The following is a 19433-nucleotide window of genomic DNA, read 5'->3' as shown; positions in this document are numbered from 1 at the left end:
AAACTGAAGCACACACGCAAAGAAAGTAGGAAAAGAAGGAAACTGCTACATAAGAAAGTAAAACGCAAGGAAAGGGAAAACGTAACAGCAAGAAAGCCACAGGAAATTGTCATTGGCTGGCCACTTACATAAAATATGGGTGAGCTTGTCACGCAGTGAGCAAATTAAGACCCTCTCCCTAAAATCTTTGTAAAAACATTTGACATGACACAGAACTTTAAAACATTCGTCCGAGTGTTTCCTAAAAGAGATGGCAGGTCCGCTGGCAAGTCAGCCGCGGCCCGCTGGTCAGAAAATAAAACGCAATCGAATAAAACGTGGCTCATAGTGACCTGGACACCACAAGCACCACACATTGGAGGGTCCTCTCACCGGAGCAGGAAGCCATGCGTCATGGGGCTGTGGCCTATTCGAAGCCGAGTGAGGAGAACCTCGTCCCGTCGACGGGGCTGAAAGGAAGTACATCACACACGCGTTGTGGGCTTGGCTATACGGAGCTTATTATCAGTCACTTCCAGCCACTCATCCTCCCACCGACGCATGACTCCTGAGCCCAACAGCGAGGTGAGTGCATGCAGGGAGATAGCACACTGAAATACTTATGGATGGAAACACGCCTCCTTGGCTGTGAGATCTGCCCTTTCTTTCTCAGCAATGCCGACGTGCCCCGGAACCCAGCAGAAAGCCACCACCTTCCCCGGTCGCTGTAGTTGGAGGAGGGCATCCTGGATGGTCTAGACTATTTTATCTGCTGGATACAAACGTTGCAATAAGTGAAGGGCACTTAGTGAATCGGAACAGACAAGAAAGTCAGGACAGGAAGAATGTCTCATCTGCTCCAATGCCCGCAAGATCGCAGACAATTTTGTATCAAAGACAGTAAAAGTCTGAGGTAGTCGAACATTGAGGTCACGATCCGGGAAAACAATAGAGCAACTAACGGAATCCCCTTGTTTCGGCCCATCCGTAAAAATAGCTACATAGTCGTGGTGCTCGGATAAAATGGCAGAACATGCTGCATTAAAAACGGTGACAGGAGTGCAATCTCTTTTGTACTGCACCAAATCTTAAAACACTCTGGGCCTCTCCAGTAACCAGAGTGGCAGGCGGTTAAAACCCAGGATTTGGGGTTTACAGACTCCACACCGAGGGACTCTAGAACACGTTGCACACGGATCCCAAACGCCAACGTAGCCCGGGACGGTGAGAAAAAAGGCGTTCCAGAGGTGCATGAGCAACAATATGGTGAGCAGGCGAGGGTAATGTCCTGGACATCAAACCATATACAGGCTGCTCCTTCTTGGTATGACGGAGAATGGAAAATTATCAGTGTGGTACAATAATTCAGGTCTGGAAACAACTGAGGTGAAAGTTACGAAGCTGAGAGCGTAGAATATCAGAGTCTACGAAATGTTGGAACGTTCTGCAAAAATGAAACAGTGCTAAACCCAGTCATTAGCTTTCATGGCAATGCTCTACTGAATGAGATATCCGTTAAGCATATGCTCAATAGTTTCTTTATTTGTACACTTTTTCTTGCCTAAATCCGTGTTTAGCCGGCCGTGGTAGCCGTGTGGTTCTAGGCGCTACGGTCTGGAACCGCAGGACCGCTACGGTCGCAGGTTCGAATCCTGCCTCGGGCATGGATGTGTGTGATGTCCTTAGGTTAGTTAGGTTTAAGTAGTTGTAAGTTCTAGGGGACTGATGACCTGAGCAATTAAGTCCCATAGTGCTCAGAGCCATTCGAACCATTTTTTAAATCCGTGTTTCATTATCTTGAACTATTTAGAAATACGAGGAGTGTTGTTGTGGTACACCTACATAATGGCCTTATCACACAAAAATATTATGCTACATTTCCAGTTTAGGGCCTTTTTTCTAGAACTATTCAAATACATTAATACTGGACAAACACAGAGACAGAGAATTAGTAGCATGCCACATAAAACTCTTTCTTACAGGAAACAAGCGACCTGATCTGTCATCGCTCTGGTATCACTAAGTACATGCAGCGAAAGGACTAATTTGGTATAGCGGTGATAAATTATACACACACAAACTTTTCACGTGAACCAGTCTACCTATCAGTGAAAACCGTATCAAAATCCCTGCAATAGTTCCTGAGATCAGTCTTCACACACAAGCAGAGAAAAGCAGCATTTCAGTTGCATGGGGTTCTCCGTTTCTTCAGTCAGTGAGTCGTTAAAACAAATGTGCAGGCAGGTCGAGATAAATTTCATAAAGAAAGGTATGATTACTATTATGAACTAGTCCTGACTGTCACTGCGTGTCTTAGCTAAATGATAGTTCACTTATCTACTTTTTATAGTTAATATTCTACGTCTGTAATTATCAGGGTTTCATGGTTGATTTAGATGGTTGTTCATTCTCATCACATTTGTAATAAACTAAAGAGTTCACTTAAACTATGGTTCCTGTAGATGTATCTCCCTGATCATATTTAATATTTTTCAATGGTAAAATGCATATTCCCCAACTGAAGGTTTACTGCTAGGGCCACAGCGTTAATCACTCCGCTGCGTACATTCATTCTAGACTTGGATCTTAAGGGTGTGTTTGGATCAGCACAAGTTCTGATTCAGTTAATTTCACCCATAAAAACGTGGGGTTTTTCATTCAGATTAGCCTTCAAACACAGACACAAAAATGTGCCCAAGATTTCAATTTAGTAATGCACATAGGTGCTTAAAATGCTTTCCGCTAGCATTTAAAGAGTTTTCAAACCGTCATTGAACTGTGGATACGCTGATGAGTCCCTGGAGCATTACGTACAGTTTTGTTACGTTCCACACTATGGCCATTAAGACTTGCTACATCTTGTACCGGAATTTGATACACAGGTGCTTCCAAACGTCCCATGTGTGGATGCGTGGATGACCACTACTCAGCTGATGTGCTCTCATATGAGGAGAGCGGATGACCACATTCGTCGTTGATCCAGTCCCCGATGTCTTCGCACCATCGCAAACGGCGCCGCTGACGTGCGAGTGTCAACGGAACACATGGTACTGGTTGCGGGGCAAAGGAACCACCTCCACGCAGTTGCAGTACCACTGTGCACAGGGAAATTGTGTGTCTCGCAGTCTTGTCAAATGTGGTTGCAATTGCACCCACTATGACGTGGGTCCCTTCTTGCCTGTTGCACAATGTAGCAGTAAGTAAATACACTACTGGCCATTAAAATTGCTACACCAAGAAGAAACTCAATCATTGGACAAATATATTATACTGGAACTGACATGTGATTACATTTTCAAGCAATTTGTATGCGTAGATCCTGAGAAATCAGTACCCAGAACAACAACCCCTGGCCGTAATAGGCCTCGGCATTGAGTCAAAGAGAGCTTGGATGGCGTGTACAGGTACAGCTGCCCATGCAGCTTCAACACGATACCACAGTTCATCAAGAGTAGTGCATGGCGTATTGTGAGGAGCCAGTTGCTCGGCCACCATTGACCAGACGTTTTCAATTGGTAAGAGATCTGGAGAATGTGCTGGCCAGGGCAGCAGTCGAACATTTTCTGTGTCCAGAAAGGTCCGTACAGGACCTGCAACATGCGGTCGTGCATTATCCTGCTGAAATGTAGCGTTTCTAAGGAATCGAATGAAGGCTAGAGCCATGGGTCGTAACACATCTGAAAGGTAACGTCCACTGTCCAAAGTGCCGTCAATGCGAACAAGACCTGACCGATACGTGTAACCAATGGCACCCCATACCATCACGCCTGGTGATACGCCAGTATGGCGATGACGAATACACGCTTCCAATGTCCGTTCATCGCGATGTCGCCAAACACGGATGCAACCATGATGATGCTGTAAACAGAACCTGGATTCATCAGAAAAAATGACGTTTTGCCATTCGTGCACCCAGGTTCGTCGTTGAGTACACCATTGCAGGCGCTCCTGTCTGTGATGCAGCGTCAAGGGTAACCGCAGCCATGGTCTCCGAGCTTATAGTCCATGCTGCTGCCAACGTCGTCGAACTGTTCGTGCAGATGGTTGTAGTCTTGTAAACGACCCCATCTGTTGACTCAGGGATCGAGACGTGGCTGCACGATCCGTTACAGCCATGAGGATAAGATGACTTCATCTCGACTGCTAGTGATATGGGGCCATTAGGATCCAGCACGGCGTTCCGTATTACCCTCCTGAACCCACCGATTCCATATTGTGCTAACAGTCATTGGATATCGGCAGACGCGAGCAGCAATGTCGCGGTACGATAAACTGAAATCGCGATAGGCTACAATCCGACCTTTATCAAAGTCGGAAACGTGATGGTACGCATTTCTCCTCCTTACACGAGGCATCACAACAACGTTTCACCAGGCCACGCCTGTCAACTGCTGTTTGTGTTTGAGAAATCGGTTGAAAGATTTCCTCATGTCAGCACGTTGTAGGTGTCGTCACTGGCGCCAACCTTGTTCGGAAACTCTGAAAAGCTAATCATTTGCGTATCACAGCATCTTCTTCTTCTCGGTTAAATTTGTCTGTAGGACGTCATCTTCGTGGTGTAGCAATTTTAATGGCCAGTAGTGTAAAATCGTATGGCATGAACGGCTGGGAAGCGCCGAAGGGCAAGTTCATGCAGGTAATTGGAACGGTTTTCCTATCCTCCGCACTCGCAGGCGCCTTTCCTTCGCGATGAACGAGAACTGTGTGTGTAAGTGTATGACTGTAATGTTGTGTGTAGTGTTGTGTAGTGCAGTGTCGTGTTCGTGGTCGAGATAATGAGAGAAGGGGTAGGATGAAACCCGGTTCTGGCAGATGGCCTATTCTTCTGGAAGAGCACCAAGGGGGTCGCCGAGGTTAACATCACCGTCCGACGGACGGATCACCATCAACAGTGTCACATGCCCTCAGCGCATGGGACAATTTGGATAGGTTTGAAATTCAGGTGACTGGCGCAAAACCGGTGATCAAGGATTTTACGCCACCACCCTTCCTGCACCCTCTATCGTAAGGGGGAAGCGAAAAGCTTCAGCAGCGCGTTGGGTGCGGTCACCCATCTAAGTACTGACTATGCCCAACGATGTTAATTCTGTGATCTGACATGAACCGGTGTATCCGCCATGGCACAGCCGTTGACACAATGCAGCGCTCATCTGCTGCATCGACCAGTTTACCTTGGACAGCAGTGCCTCTGTTTCGGAACGTCGCCCTCCCCCTCCCCCCCCCCCCCCCCCCCTATCCCACGTGAAAAAATGCTGTGGGCAGTACTAAACTGCTGGGCTACACCCTTCAGACATCGTCCTTCTTCTAATTTCCCCGTGTGAATTCATCCAAATATAGTTTCCAGCAGTATTGTTATGAAGAACATCTTCCTTGCTCCACACAACCACGCGCTTACGCCCCCACCCCACACACACAGATACATTGTTTTTTCGTATTCGTTGAAATGCCTCGTATTGTGGAACGAGTCCCATTAGGCGCTATGGTTACGCTGATCTCATGCCATGTGGCGTCCAAATTTTTATACGCTAGTGGGACACCTCTGGCAACATGCAACCGCAATGTCAATCATTTCCACTAAGTAGCTAATATGCTGCTTTATCTAGCCCGGGGATCTAAGGCGCTGCAGTCATAGATTGTGCGGCTGGTCCCACCGGAGGTTCGAGTCCTCCCTCGGGCATAGGTGTGTGTGTTTGTGCTTAGGATAATTTAGGTTAAGTAGTGTGTAAGCTTAGGGACTGATGACCTTAGCAGTTAAGTCCCATAAGATTTCACACACACATCTAGCTCGGCTTTTGCAGAGCAGTGCATGTCCATTGCCTCTGAGAAACACAGGGTGTCCCGGGAGGAATTGTCAATATTCAGGGATATGACAGGAACTATCATTCTAAGCAAAATAGTCTAGTAAACATGTGGTATAAGATGCACACCTTAACCCTGTGGTGCAGTTGTCCACTGCAGAGGCAGCTGTTAATGTCGCTTATTTGGCATATTTAATCAGTCCTGGAGCTTCAGCAGTCCACTTCAGTGAATACTTCCTCATAGTCATGTGCCCTCCATGCATTAAAAATGCAAACGAAGCGACATTAACAGATCTCCATTGCAGGGGACAACTGTCCACACTTCTTCATCTTAGACTGACAAAAATCTCTTCTACTGCAACCTCTTTGCTTCCCATTTTTTGACTAGGTTGTATGGACCAAAACAAGAAAAAAATTGCAGAATGAGATTTTCACTCTGCAGTCGAGTGTGCGCTGATATGAAACTTCCTGGCAGATTAAAACTGTGTGCCCGACCGAGACTCGAACTGGGGACCTTTGCCTTTCGTGGTCAAGCTCAAAGGTCCCGAGTTCGAGTCTCGGTCGGGCACACAGTTTTAATCTGCCAGGAAGTTCCGTATCAGCGCACACTCGGCTGCAGAGTGAAAATCTCATTCTTGAAACATCCCTCAGGCTGTGGCTAAGCCAAGTCGCCGCAATATCCTTTCTTTCAGGAGTGCTAGTTCTGCATGTTTCGCAGGAGAGCTTCTGTAAAGTTTGGAAGGTAGGAGACGAGATACTGGCAGAAGTAAAGCTGTGAGTAGCGGGCGTGAGTCGTGCTTCGGTAGCTCAGATGGTAGAGCACTTGCCCGCGAAAGGCAAAGGTCCCGAGTTCGAGTCTCGGTCGGGCACACAGTTTTAATCTGCCAGGAAGTTTCATATCAGCGCACACTCTGCTGCAGAGTGAAATTCTAATTCTGGAAACATCCCCCAGGCTGTGGCTAAGCCATGTCTCCGCAATATCCTTTCTTTCAGGAGTGCTAGTTCTGCAAGTTTCGCAGAAGAGCTTCTGTAAAGTTTGGAAGGTAGGAGACGAGATACTGGCAGAAGTAAAGCTGTGAGTAGCGGGCGTGAGTCGTGCTTCGGTAGCTCAGTTGGTAGAGCACTTGCCCGCGGAAGGCAAAGGTCCCGAGTTCGAGTGTCGGTCGGGCACACAGTTTTCATCTGCCAGGAAGTTTCAAGAAATAAATTGTCTACTAGACTTTTTTGTTTGGACTCATGGCTCGTGTCACATCCTTGAATATTGACCATTCCTTCCTTGATATCCTGTATACAGGCTGCGTCACTAAGTATCACCACCTACAATAACTCCGAATTGTGTGATAGTACTTGAAAAGTTTGTGGGACAAATGTTGCATGGGACAATGGGGCCCATAATATGACGTTGGTTTTTTGTTGCTAGGTGGGGTTACGTCAGAGATATGAAGGTCAACTTTGTTTTTTTAAATGTTTGGTAATTATTTTCTGATAGCAGCTATCGAGACGAATCGAATGATGTGTAACAGTAAGGTAAACGAAGGTAAAAAAATGTGGCATGAACATCCATTTTCAAAAGGTGTTTGAAGTGATGCCTACTAGTATAAGTAAGTCCCATAGTGCTCAGAGCCACTACTGGTATAAGTACAGTGCTGCAATCTTCTTATCATGGCTTGAGTGGTATTCCTTATTACTTTGGCACTTATCGAAACACATGCTCTGACAATTGTCTCTCGTATATCATGCAAATAGTAAAATTCGTCGAATACGGCGTATCTATCTAACGTGTCACTGACACGTAAACACCAGTAGGAACGGTAAGACTAGTATCGTCGAATCAGGCGAATGTGAATGATATACTCCTTCGAAGAAAAAGTCGATACGCTTTTCATTTACGGAGAATGCCAACGAAATTCAGTGAAAGATATCCTCAACGTACTCACCCTACACGTGGAACATTTAATCACGTGTATGATAAATTGAGAACAATTGGATCTTTAACGCATCGTAAACATATCCAGCAAAGGCAAGTTACCAACGAGGAAGCGGAAACTGGTACTCTTGCCACTGTGGTTGGAGATCCTAGTTTTAGTTCGCAGTCGGCCGGTGTTACCGAGCGGTTCTAGGCGCTTCAGTAGTTCTAAGTTCTAGGGGACTGATGACCTCAGAAGTTAAGTCCCATAGTACTCAGAGCCATTTGAACCATTTTGAACAAGGAACAGAATGTGGTATCAGCACTATGGGTGCCCGGCACATATTTTGCTGATGGCTAGAAACGAGTTGCAGAGACAATTCCCAAAACGTTGGATTGGACACGGAGGAGTTGTCGCGGCCGGCTTGTTTGCCAGACATGACGCCTCTGGATTTTTTTCTTGTGGGGATTCGCATAAGACATTATTTGCAAAGACGTTCCAACTACTCCTGAAGATATGTGAGAGAGAAGTGTCAGAGCATGTGTTTAGATAAGCACCGAAGTGCTAAGGAATGCCACTCAATCCATGATAAGAAGATTGCAGCACTGCATTAATAGCAATGGTCATCAGTTCGAACACCTTCTGTAAAACAAAGTTGACCTTCATATTTCTGGAACGACCCCACCTAACAACAAAAGACCAACGTCAAATATGGCCCCAGTTGTCCCATGCAACTTTTGTCCCACCAAATTTTCAGCTCCTGTCATAGTTTCGGAGTTATTCTTGGTGGAAATAGTGACTTACCCTGTATAGATAGTAGAGGCCAGTTGACACTACTGTAAATAACCATGCATTAGTTATTTTTATTAATTTATTTTTGGTTTGTAACGCATGCGTTTTGTGGCTGAGGGCACTTCTGGTTCTAGTATCTTTTCTCCTTTTCTCGTTTCATACGTGAGCGGTGCGCAGGAAGATCGAAAGTACGGAAGTCACGGTATGAGCTCTATTACGTCTGATTGTTTATTACCGCCATTTCATGTGATGTGTGCTGGAGGAAGTAAATATACTGCACGATTCCGCTTGTCAAGCGAGCTGTCGAAATTTTGGCAGTAAACGCCTCCGAGCTGCACCTCGTGCAGCGCCTGCCACTGGAGTTTCTGAGGATCTCATATCTCATTTTAAGAACTGTGAATTGATTTTCAACACTGAAGTGCTGATGTCAATATCTCGATTTGTGAGTCTATACGGTAGTCAGACATTGGCGACATAGTATCCTTGTGCGTTCGCAGCAGACTTAGCGGCCGGCCGGAGTGGCCGAGCGGTTCTAGGCGCTTCAGTCTGGAACCGCGCGACGGCTACGGTCGCAGGTTCGAATCCTGCCTCGGGCATGGATGTGTGTGATGTCCTTAGGTTAGTTAGGTTTAAGTAGTTCTAAGTTCTAGGGGACTGATGACCTGCGATGTTAAGTCCCATAGTGCTCAGAGACATTTGAACTTAGCGAATAATCAACGTGTGAAAAACACTGGTTACAGTAAAGGGCTGGAAGATAGGACATGTGTTTGGACAGCGAGGAATAACTTCCGTAATAGGCGAGGGGGCTTCAGAGGGTGAAAACTGTAGGGGAACACAGACAATATCGAAGAAATAATTGGGGACGCTTGGTGTAAATGATTTTCTGGGAGGAAGAGGTTAGCAAAGTGGTGAAGTCGTCGCAGGACGTATCAAACATCAGAAGACTCACGGAACAAAGAAATTTGGCGTCTCATTTTCCTGCAACTACTTTTTCGTTCCATTTTAAGTCATTCTGCATGCATACTACTAGTTATCTAAAAGCTGTTACTGTTCGTGGTGACATATCGGCAATGAGGTACTCAAGCTGCCATTTGTCTTTCTGCATATCTTTTTGTAATATGTTAAATTTTTATTTCCTTTGTGATGCACTGTCAGTGTTTGCATCAAACGTCGACCGTCTTCAGGGCTTCCTGCATTTTACTTCAATTTGAGGCTCTCCGGTGTACAATAGCGTCAAGGAGATTCTAACATTATCCACCAGATAGTTTTTGTATTTCCAGAGCCGTAACGGTCCTTTATCAGTCGGTCGGTGTGCACCCGAAGCTAATTTAACATTTCACCCCATTTCCTGTTAAGATAAGAACAGTTATATGTGCTAGAAAGTTATACATGGAATCTCCTATCTTGTCCGATCATTATACGCAAATATTATTTTCCAATTCATTTACGTCAGCAGTGTAAAGCTATAGTACTCGTATCTTTCTGACGGCTCTTGTTTGAAACGGGCATCACTTATACTTCTTCTGATTGGTTGAAAAGATGCTTTGCTGTAGTGACCTGCGAGAAATTTAAAAATTTATAAATGGAGGAAGCTCTTTCAGATAATCAATGTAGAATCGTACACGTATCCCGTCATGTCTAGCCAGATTTCCTCCGCAAAACGATTTCACGCGATATTCTATTCCGCTATCACTTATCTCGATAGATGTCATTAGGGCGTGTGTCCAACGATTAGGAGGTGGGTGTGCGGTATCATCTTTGAAACTTTGACAGAAGATCTGGTTATCAGAAACTTTGCACTATCAAGTCGTGGCCAAATTCTGGTGATGAGAATTTCTACAGCAGCCACGGTTTAAACTAGGACTTCCGGTCAGTATGACACCACACTAGGCAGCGTTAACGACTTCTAAGGACGCGGCCCATTTACAACAGTGGTGCTAAGAACTAAGAATGCAGAAGTACAGCGTGTTTCAGAATGAATATGCGGGTTTTAAGGCTTTGTAGCATTTATCACATTCACCTTATAGTTATAAATAAACATAAAATGAGGGAGCAACTAATGTGTTCAATATGAGCACCATTCGCCACACATCGAGTCGATAGGACAGTTCTTCCCAAACCTTGATCAGTGTGTCTGGATTAATTATCGCAACAAAGCTGTTTCTAGAGTCGGGCAGAGCAGCTGGTAAAGGAGGCACATACACTGGTCCTGTATGAATAAGAACCCCCAAAGGCAAAAACCACATGGCGTCAGATCGTGAGTGAAGTTGGAGGTCACGCAAAACAAGCTCTGTCATCCGGCCCCTTGCAGACAATCCAGCAATCGGATGCAACATCGTTTAACGAACGGGTACTGAGTTATGCCAGTGAGGTAGCGCACCATCTAGCTGCCACATAAAGTTCTGTGACTCAGCTTCTTATAATTAAGAGTCATAGTTCTATAACATCAAGATAAGAAACGCCAGTTAAATTAGCTTCACCGAAAAAGAAAAGCCGATAAACTTTCCGCCGGGATATGGCACAAAAAACATTCGATTTGGGCGAGTCTCGTCGCAACTGTACCATCTCGTGGGGATTTGCTAACCCCCAGGTGTGCACATTATGTGTGTTTACATTTCCAATTAGGCGAAAATTCGCTGAAGTCGACACGATCCAGAAAATTGTCCTCATCATGCAGCAACATTTCCCTTGCAAAGTTGGCACGTGAACCACTGTCTGTAGGCTTTAGAGCTTGTAACAACTGCAAACGATAAGGACGAAGTTGTAAGCGTCTGTTCACAGCTAGCCTTCCGAACTGATTTCTTGCGGCTACGGGCGAAAGACTTTCACTCGTACAGCACATTTCGCTTTTCGCACTGGTGTAGAAACAAAACTGTGAATTGCTCTTTCATTTAATGTATTATTTGTAACTGTTAAGCTGGATGTAATACATTGTACATAGCCCTAAAACCAGCATATTTGTTTTGAAATAGCCTGTATTTGTTTTTAGTCGCCACACTTCATAAAATGATTTGTGAAGTATACTTGTAGATGTGCAAATACAACGAATGGGTGTCAGTGTTGTAGTTTTCTTCTTAATGAATCGTGTTGCACAGAACTGTTACTTTTGAGTTGAGCGTTAATACGTGCTAGGGGACGGCGCATATACTCCTTATTTGTGTCAGGGGCGGAAGAATTCAGTTCGCCGCTGGCAAGAAGAAAGTTGTCTCGCGGCCTTGTCGCGATAGCTGGCGGCAAGGAAGACGGGTGTCTGGTTCTGGAGCTGTGGAACCGGTTCAACAAGCACTGAAAATACCGTCAGTCGGAAACTAAGGCTTTTTCTTCTCCCTCACGCTTCCATGCACGTAACTGGTGCGAGCCGACGTTTAGTGGATTCCTTTTGGATGCGTGTGTCACGGAGAGGAATTTTAGCTGCGTTTTTAGAAGAATTAACGAAAACGACACTGAAGTTCAGGCCAACGCAGAGGAAGTCTCCGAATACAAACTGCAGTATATTATCATAGGTCGATTTTACGGTGGCTGTGTCTGCGGAAAAGTTGTAACGCCGGCCCACAGGGTTAGGTACCGTATTCATTTCGGGGACGGCACCTAGTACAAAAGAGCAGTGTCTTCACGTTAGCGTCGCACGGAGAGGTCGATCCTAGAATTAAAGTAGTCCTCTGCGTTAAAGACAAACAGGGATAGTTGTGTGCAGCCACCCTGTAGGGTTCACAACACGGACGACGCTTTTAACAGTGGAGCCATACTACGCAGGTTACAACGCTGCTCGATATTGCTAATTTTGCTCCCTCGTTTTGGCTCATTTACTTGATTTGTTTCTCGTCGACGAGCGCATTGACACAGCAATCTGCCGCCATTATAGATTACAGCATGCTCTGGCTCCCATTACCTTGTAGCTAAACTTTAAGAGTCCAGGCTTATCACTAATTCCTTCGCGTCGGAAGAAGACGGCATAGACAGGCACACGAGCGGAGAACAGGCACGCCGGGGTTGACGCCTATGATACATCGATAAGCGCAATTATCCATGCCGCCTCTTGCAACGAATCCCTAGTATCACCGTAGCTAATTTACAACTCTCATTTTTCTCTGCTTAGTTCTCAAGCGCGTTTATGAACAATTTTCTCTGCTTCTTACGTAGGCTTGGTAGTTAACTTAGTCTGCTGTCAGCTTGTTAAGTTTCTAACATTCTATGCGCGGTAGTAAACGAACTTCTGAACTATTGTAATACTTTTTCTGCTCTAATTATTACCGTCGTGTGACCGGACTATTTCCACATATGTGTTGTGCAGTAGTGGCTCCCGAAATGAAATGGCTGCCTCAACTTTCTTTCGTATTGAAGATTATACACCGCCTGACAAAAAAAAGTTAAGCACCCATAAGACACTGTCAGCAGTCTATGTATTCGTACACGTGCACACCATCGGTGGATGTGTAAATGATTAGTTGCAGTTGTCTGTGACAGATAGAACGGCCACCAGAGTAGATTGGTGTTGTTTGTGTTTAGTGTTGTTACCAGGCCGGGTAGGGTATCTAAGAGGAATTATCGATGTTACTTGTCGAGTAATCACTATTAAGGACAAGGAGATGCCGCGTACTCGTGTGAGACAGAGTTATAAGCTCCTGATAGAGTTTGAAAGGGGCCTCATTGGCAGTGTCCATTTGGACGTCTGGCCGAATCGAGAAACATACGGATTTGTGGGGCATTACTATGCGACAGTGGCCTGATACTGGGCTGCGGCTGCCGTATGAGAAAAAGTAATGGACTCCCTGAAATATTATATGTCATCCCGCAGCATTGGTCAGAGGCTAACAGTAGCCAGACGAGAGAATTACTGTCCCATGCGCAGACTGCTGGCAACACCGCTACTCAAACTCCTGAGTTTGGAGTGGTGCTGTGAGTGAGAAGCTTGGACTGCTGGTGGATAGTGTCGCATTGTGTTCAGCGATGAATCGAGATATCTGCACTACTCGGGGCGACTATCGTTGGCGAATATGGCGGCGACCAGGGGAGAGATCCCGTTCTTTCAATGGTCTGGAGAGGTAAAGTGACGATACTTCCAGCATCATGGTGTGGGGCGCCATCGGGTATCTCTTCATCTTGTGCCTGGTAGTGGTTGGAACTCTGAAAGCACAACGATACGTCGCGGATATCCTGCAACCTCATTCGAAAATTTTTCAACACGCGATGCTGGTCCACATAGGCACGTGTGTCTACGAACGGTCTGTGTGTTACTGAACCTCTCTCACGGCCAGCAAGATCCCCAGATCTGTCCCTGATAGGCGCTGGTGATGTGACGCGTCTACCGTGGAACCCCGGCGGCTAAATGTTTGCCTGCTGCACAATTCAAAGCCCCGTGGCCCCTTTCGAACTGAGGCAGAGGCAAGGAGCAGCGACTAGACCACGATAGGGCGACGCTGGAGGTCGCGCCAAACTCCCAGTCGTCATGCACAGCAAGCATCGGCGTGCGCCAGTCAGCACTATGTTCTGCTTCTGCAACCCAGCTAATCGGAAACTAGTAGCACACCGCAACGTCGAGGATTTAAGCTCGCGCCTGGGCAGCAAAAGCAATGACTCCGCCAGCCCGGAACCGACGAACTTTACCACAGATCTCCAGTCCGCCGTCCACCGCCTCTCATCAACCGAGTCGTCGCATCCCCAAGGACTTGACGCTGCCGGTACCGCGCATCTGGACTTGGTCATTATTTCGGCAATTTTGGCTAAAAGCATTAACTTTTTCATTACTCGTATTCAGCACGGACTTAGCGTTCACAACGGGAGTACACCACAGTGGCTTGTCGAAATTTAACTTTTCTTCTAACTGTTATACCGTCCGCCAAGGGACTTGATTATTCGTTTTCCAATTATTTATGTTTCATTAGACAGTCTTGTTTCTTGCAGTGTTAAAAATAGCTCTGCTTGACACCATAAATTTTCTGAAGAAATATTTCTGTGGCGTTAATTGATTAGGGTTGGAAGACATTTCAAGAAGAATTTTTTGTGTTGTTAACATTTAACTTAAGTCTGAGAACTTTGCACAGTCAACAAACTGGTGTCAATAAACAGTTTTTCAATTTACATTCCGTGTATCAGTTATGTAGGAGAGAGTAGTTACAAACTGTTTTTTATGCGTGCCTTTGCAGAAACTAACTGTAATTTTTCATTCTCCACGGCAGCTCCACAAGAGGCAGACCTGTACTCACATTCTTCCAGCAGATGCGGCAGACCAATGAGAGGTTTGGGGAGGATGGAGATTATATCCCAGATCTCCACACTGTTTCACGCCCCCCCCCCCCCCACCCCACCCCCTCTCGCCCTCCTGCCCTTCGACCAGAAGGTGGAATCATGAAGCTGCTATGTCGTCCGACTAGAACTACACTTCCGCATCCATAATGTGACAGGCGACACGCAGTGACGCGCTTTTCTCCTGGCTCATATGGTCCTTTAGCTCTAATTAGTGAAACTACACCCTGAAGCAGAGACCCAAGGCCCACTGAAGGCTAGACGGTCAGAATATTTCGATCCACAGAGCCACGTCAGAGCTACGAGGTATAAGTCAAGAGGTAGCATCTGAGTCCTAACATGAATGGATTGCCCGGCTACAAGGACTGTCAAGAGACTATACTAATGAACAGTGTCGTCATTTTTGTGCTCCTCACAAAACTCGTCAAACATCACATGTGGTAACGGCGAATGTACATAGCCACCACAAACATGGTTTGCGCTTGTACCACGTGCCAGTCCAAGCAAGTGGCCCCTGATCGTGGATATTTCCCACTGACGTCCACCTCAGCTCATTGGCCAAGGATTCATCTGAATTTCGCTGACCCCTTTCTGGGGACCTCTTGGTTCGTTGTGGTAGACACAGGTTCTGGATATCCATTTGTCTCTCGAATGCTTTTCACCACTTCGGCTGCCACCATCCAGACGTTTTCCAGGATATTTTCCTTGGACGGTTTCTCAGGAACCCCATTTTACATCCACAGAATCCCCAGAATTTTGTGAAGTTAATGTAATCACGTTAGTCCATATAGCTCCATTCCACCCGGTTTCAAACGGCATGGAGGAACATTTTGTAAGAACTCTCAGAGCTCAAATGTGTAAACTCTGCCAGCATCACTCAGTCACCGATGCACTTCCCCTTTTTCTGTCTTCTCGCCAGGGAAAGCTTCACAAAGATGTGTTACCCACCGAACAATATTTCTACATCTACATCTACATACAAACTCCGCAAACCACCGTACGGTGTGTGGCGGAGCGTACCCTTTACGACAACTAGACGTTTCCCTTCCTTTTCCATAAGCAGATAGAGCGAGGGCAAAACGACGGTCTATATGCCTCTTTATGAGCCCTAATTTCTCGTATTTTCGTGGTCCCTACGCGAAATGTATGTTGGCTGTAGTAGAATCGCTTTGGAGTCAGATTCAAATGCCGGTTCTCAAAACTTTCTCAGTAGTGTTCTTCGAAATGAATGTCTTCTGCCCTCCAGGGATTCCCACTTGAGTTCCCGAATAGAGTCCTGCATGACCGAGTAAGCGAGCACAAAATACGAGGTGGGGCGAGCAAACCCTAACTGGATAAGCTGCCCGCACTAGTTCTTGTGACCGAGCATAGAAGCCGTGACTGAATACGTAGCACGTAACTTCAAACATATTATACGTGTTATTATCCGTATGAGACTGCAGCCAGTCCGGGTTTCTCATTTGTGGTGTGTCTCTCTCTGTAATCATGCAGCACGAGGAAGCCAGTGCAGTAAGAAGAAAGATTGAAACCAATATTTACACATTGAATAAAAGGGAAGGTTTAAAAAGCCAAGTATGGAGAACATTTCTGTTGGTTGTAGACGAAAACAGTGCGTCTACTGGGTTCGTATCGTGCATAAACTGCTCCACATTATTGTGTTTCCAGTCGGGAACCACTCATTTAAAGAAACACTGTTGCAAGAAACCTCACAAAGATACAGCTCCTTCAGGGATACCGACAGTAATAAAAAACAGTGTTACAGCAAAGTGTGTTGCAATGTGTGCTAAAGATATGAGACCTTTTAGTGCTGATTCAGGTGAAGGTTTCAGAGAACTAAGCCAAGAACTAATACATCTAGGCGCGTATTAGTTAACGTAGCAGATGTCATACCACATCCCTTTACCGTAAGCAGATATGTCAACGAACAAGCTGATGCAATACGAAACAGCGTAATGCCTTCTGCGGAAGTTATTAATAAAACGTGCTGCGACAGTTGATATGTGGACTGATTCGCATAATCAGGTGCACTATTTGACGCTCACAACACATTACATTAACACAGATTGGTCTGTTGTGAACAATGTTTTATTTACAAGAAAATTCAGGGACGTTAAGATGACGGGAGTAAATATTATGAAAGAAATTGACGAGAGGATGGCTGATTGGGACATTTCGCCGGACGTGTTGCACAGTTTTGTTTTTGTCTCCGACCAGGGTGCCAATGTAATAAAGCATTTGGAAAATCCCGAAAGGATTCCTTGTGCTGCTCATTGTATAAGCACAGCACTTAGCCATACTTTCAATAAAGATAACTTCTTGTTAAATCATGTTCCGAACATCGCATCAACAATAAATACTGCAAAATGCATTGTAAGGAACATTAAGAAAAGTGGCCTCTGGTCATCTTTGAAATCATTGTTGAAACAAGAGGTCTGCACACGCAGGGACAGCTTGTACACTATGCTGGAATCCTTACACACTCAGTATAACGAAGATGCTGCTTTGCTCACGGAAAAGGACTCCGCTTACAGATTGCAAGGATATGATATTGAGCTTCCAGGAAAAATTGCGCCTTTTCTGAGACCATTTAAAGAGGCCACAGATGAATTAGACGGCGAAAAAGAACCGACAATCCAGTTACTTCTTCTTTGGTTTCACGAACTGCAACAAATTTGCAGTGTCAATGACACTGACTGTCAGGTGAGTAATTACTGCAATTAAAAGCGCTGTTTCATTATGATACGATTTGGCTCTGAGCACTGTGGAACTCAACATCTGAGGTCATCAGTCCCCTAGACTTAGAACTACTTAAACCTAACTAATCTAATGACATCACACACATCCATGTCCGAGGCAGGATTCGAACCTGCGACCGCAGCAGCAGCGCGGTTCCAGAGCGAAGCACCTAGAACCGCTGGGCTACAGCAGCCAGCTCATTACGATATGCTATAGATTTATAATTAACTAGCGTGATTGATGTGTACTAGCAGGTATGTATTTTTTAATAGAAGGTACAAAGGATTGAAAATGGAGCCTTGACTTTCGTTTGTGAGAAGACTGTGATCACTCCCAGACATAAAATTGCTACGTTTCTTTGGCCGTCTTTTCGTGATCTTAATATGCTTGAAATAAGTGAAAAGCAGGAAATTCTTAGCAATATGCGACAAATGCGTGCTACTTACGCAGGTACAACATGCAATCATTAACGTACTCGTTTTTGGGTAGTTAACGGATAGTGTATTATAGAGAAACGGGAATGTTATAATTCGTATAATATTTCATTAACGTACAATACGTCGTTTTAACGGGAACGTTTCGATGATTTCCACATAAGTTCTGTATTACTTGCCCCTTCTGTTTATTATTGTGGATCATTCAAGTACTGTGTCATCGCCACCAAGAAAGAGAGATCGTTTCAAGGACTGGAGGAACAACAGATCATCCGCAGCAGATGAAGTAGATCTCTACGTTTTAATGCACCCCAGAGATGATGATGACAAAGTGGTGGAGCAGACATGAAATAGATCTGCCAGGCCTTGCTGCAATTGCAAGACGTATTTTATTTATCCCAGGAGCAAGCGCACCTAGTGAAAAATGCTTTAGTAAAGCCGACGTCTTACTCACAAATCGCCGCAGCCAATTAAATCCGGAACGCGTTAGTGATTTACTGCTGATCAACAATAACTATAATTTTGTTTCTGTTGCAAACAAGTGAAAAGTATGACAAGTTACGTCTGTAAATGTTTAATGTTCTTTGTATGTTTTCTTTATGAAGGTTGTTGTCTTCTAGATTACAGGGACAGCACCTATTTAATGTTTCCTATTAATGAAAGGAAAAACATATCTTCTGTTTGGAAATGAGACTTGTCTTCTATCTGCGATTGTACTGAAATATCATTTTACTTTCCAAGTGCTTCATTAATTTAGCTGTGTCACGTACCAGTTCTTGGAAACGTTATTTTTGTATTAAAAGAGAGAGAGACAGAGATAAATACATTGTGTGTGTGTGTTTGTATGCGTGTGTGTGTGTGTGTGTGTGTGTGTGTGTGTGTGTGTGAGAGAGAGAGAGAGAGAGAGAGAGAGGCGTTGGATTTGCACAGTACAGTGCAGCGACCGGGGGCGAGGCGAGGTGAGACGTCAGCGGTGACCGGTCATGCTCGGTTATCAGCGTGTCCAGAATCCGGACATCAGACATGGGGAGAGTCCGTGACCGAGCCGAGTCGTATGGGGCCGGACATTAGCGGCTCGGTCCTCCTGTCAACAGGCGAGCCGTGACCGGTCAAACATTGAGCGTTGCAGCACTCTATTCCCGAAGCATATCCGTTACAGTTGCATACTGATCGAACCTACGGCAAACAAATCTGAGTTACTCCGATGTCTTCTTTCAATTCGACCTGGTTCGTATCCCAAACACTCGAGCAGCACTCGAGAATAGGTCGCACTAGTGTCCATTGCAGTCCTCATTGACACCTGACACTTCTTCCGCTCACATCATGACATATATGCGCCGGCCGCGAAGGCAGAGCGGTTCTTGGCTCTTCAGTCCGGACCCGCGCTGCCTCTACGGTCGCAGGTTCGAATCCTGCCGCAGTCATGGATGTGTGTGATGTCCTTAGGTTAGTTAAGTCTCATAGTGCTCAGAGCCATATGAACCATTTTGACATATATGCCCCCCCTCCCCCCCCCCCCCCCAAGACCCATGATTTCAAATCTA

General features: G+C 45.5%; 1 protein-coding gene across 2 annotated transcripts in view; it reads right to left on the bottom strand.

Moving 5' to 3' along the window:
* LOC126282056 (lipase 3-like) overlaps nt 1-19433 on the bottom strand; it is a 196908-nt gene that overhangs the window by 8269 nt on the left and 169206 nt on the right. The gene's annotated exons all lie outside the window — the stretch shown is intronic.

The sequence above is a fragment of the Schistocerca gregaria genome, chromosome 7, assembly GCF_023897955.1.
Source record: "Schistocerca gregaria isolate iqSchGreg1 chromosome 7, iqSchGreg1.2, whole genome shotgun sequence".
Classification (NCBI taxonomy): Eukaryota; Metazoa; Arthropoda; class Insecta; order Orthoptera; family Acrididae; genus Schistocerca; species Schistocerca gregaria.
The sequence above is the reverse complement of the archived record's forward strand: the minus strand, read 5'-3'. Positions and strand labels throughout refer to the sequence as shown.